General features: G+C 70.8%; 1 non-coding gene across 1 annotated transcript; it reads left to right on the top strand.

The window, feature by feature from the left end:
• The first annotated feature begins 1750 nt into the window (after nucleotides 1–1750).
• Nucleotides 1751–1869, top strand: LOC128823819 (5S ribosomal RNA). The gene has a single exon (XR_008442054.1). It is a non-coding gene; the product is annotated as a 5S ribosomal RNA (ribosomal RNA).
• Nucleotides 1870–2500: the final 631 nt, after the last annotated feature.

Genomic DNA, 2500 nt, shown 5'->3' with positions numbered 1-2500 from the left:
CTCGAAAGACGGGTCGAAAAAGCCAAAGCCCCGCCTTCGGCGGTACGAAACTGGAACCGGGCGCCACCTCGTGGTTCCCTCGGTCGGCCGAGACGGCGTTGGGCGACCCCTTCCGGACATCCGCGAGACGACCGGCCGTCAGGTCAACCCATTCGCTCCAAAGGGGTTGACCCGGTGGCCGGGAGGGGACTTTGAAAATTTTTCAGACTTGGAAAACTTTTTTTTTTTTTTTTTTTTCCCCCAGCCCGCTTCCTCCGGGTTGACCCGGTGGCCGAGCGTCTCACCGTCCCCGGACGCAGCGAGGTACTGCCTCCCGGCCGTCAGGATCGGGCCCACGGAAGTCTGATTTTTTAAAAAAATTTGCCGACGCCACCGCGGAGGGCTACCCGGCCACCCCGGGCCCCGGAGCCGGAAAAGGGAAGAAAAGGATCGGGCCCACTAGAGACATGGACCCGGCCGCCAAGCAGGCCGCCCTGGGCTCACCCTCCCCGGCCGCAGCGAGGGACATCCTCCCGGCCGACAGGATCGGGCCCCTGGAAGTCTGGGGGGGGGGGGGGGGAAATCCGCCCCACGCCTCCGAGGAGGGCTGCCCGGGCGGGCCGGGCCCCGGAGCTCGGAAAAAAAAAAAAAAACACCCCAAAAAAGGATCGGGCCCACTAGAGACATGGACCAGGCCGCCCTGGGCTCACCCTCCCCGGCCGCAGCGAGGGACTGCCTCCCGGCCGACTGGATCGGGCCCCTGGAAGTCTGGAAAAAAGAATGGAACCTGACGCCTCCGAGGAGGGGGCGCCCAGGGAAGGAGGGAGATCCGGGTCGACCTGGTGACCGGACGGGAAAGCGGCCACCGGGCGTGCCCGTTCAAACCTAGGGGTTGACCTGGCGGCCGGAAAGCAAACCGGCCACTGGCTAGCCCCGTCGGCAACCTACGGGTTGACCTGGTGGCCGGGAAGCGAACCGGCCAGCAGGTGAACCCGTTCGATTCCACGGGTTGACCTGGTGCCCGGGAGGGGACTCTGAAAAATGTTCAGCCCTTTCGGCTCGGGGTTGACCTGGTGGCCGAGAGGGGACTCGGACGGCAGGCAAGCCGCCCTGGCCTCACCCACCCCGGCCGCAGCGAGGGACTGCCTCCCGGCCGACTGGATCGGGCCCCTGGAAGTCTGGGGGGAAAAAGAAAATGGAACCTGACGCCTCCGAGGAGGGGGCGCCCAGGGAAGGAGGGAGATCCGGGTTGACCTGGTGACCGGACGGGAAAGCGGCCACCGGGCGTGCCCGTTCAAACCTACGGGTTGACCTGGTGGCCGGGAAGCGAACCGGCCAGCAGGCGAACCCGTTCGATTCCACGGGTTGACCTGGTGCCCGGGAGGGGACTCTGAAAATTTTTCAGCCCTTTCGGCTCGGGGTTGACCTGGTGGCCGAGAGGGGACTCGGACGGCAGGCAAGCCGCCCTGGGCTCACCCTCCCCGGCCGCAGCGAGGGACTGCCCCCCCTCCACCCACCCACCCCCCCCCCCGGCTGACAGGATCAGGGCGCACTGGATGTCCGGGACAATATTTTCCCCGACGCCGGGGAGGGCGGGCGGGCGGAGGGGCTCTGGCGGCCAGCCCGGGCCCCGGAGCTCGAGAAGGAAAAAAGGACCGGGCCCGCGAGAGACGGGGGCCCTGCCGCAGGGGGGCAGTCCGACCGGGGCTCACCGTGCGGCAGGCCCGGGCGTCGGCAGGGGAAAGCGGGCGAGGAGGCGCGGGGGCCGGGTGCCTACGGCCATACCGGACCGAACGCCCCCGATCCCGTCCGATCTCGGAAGGTAAACCGTCCCGGGCCTGGCTAGTACTTGGATGGGTGACCGCCTGGGAATCCCAGGTGCCGTAGGCAGCTTTTCCCGGTCCGAGCCAGCTCTCTCTCCTTTTCTGGGGAGGAAGGAGAGGGGGGGGACGGGCCGGAAAGCCCCTCGTCGCTCCTGCCGAGTCGGAGGTCGCGGCCGCAGGTCACGGGTCTGGGCGCCTGGGGTCCGGCTCCCCACCCGGCTTCCTCCGCGGAGGACCCACCGAAGCCGCTGGGGGAGACCCCGGGCATGGGGCGGACTGGCCCGGACCCTCCCGGCCGCCGGCCCGCAGGACCGCCCCGAATCCCCCCGCCCCGCGGCCACCCAGGCCAGGCCTGGCCAGGCGGGACGGACGGCGGGTGTCCAGCGCCCAGCGGCTTCCGCCAGCGGGGACCCACGGCCCCCAAAGCCGCAGGGGGAGGCCCCGGGCCCGGGACGGACTCGCTCGGACCCCCTGCGCCCGGGCGCCGGCTCGCGGGACCGCCCCGAATCCCCCCGCGGCCACCCAGGCCAGGCCTGGCCAGGCGGGACGGACGGCGGGTGTCCAGCGCCCAGCGGCTTCCTCCAGCGGGGACCCACGGCCCCCAGAGCCGCAGGGGGACACCCCGGGGCCGGGACGGACTCGCTCGGACGCGCTCGGACCCCCTGCGCCCGGCCGCCGGCTCGCGGGACCGCCCCGAA

This window comes from Malaclemys terrapin, chromosome 15, assembly GCF_027887155.1.
Source record: "Malaclemys terrapin pileata isolate rMalTer1 chromosome 15, rMalTer1.hap1, whole genome shotgun sequence".
Classification (NCBI taxonomy): Eukaryota; Metazoa; Chordata; order Testudines; family Emydidae; genus Malaclemys; species Malaclemys terrapin.
Note: the sequence above shows the minus strand (reverse complement) of the source record. Positions and strands in the feature narration are given on the sequence as shown.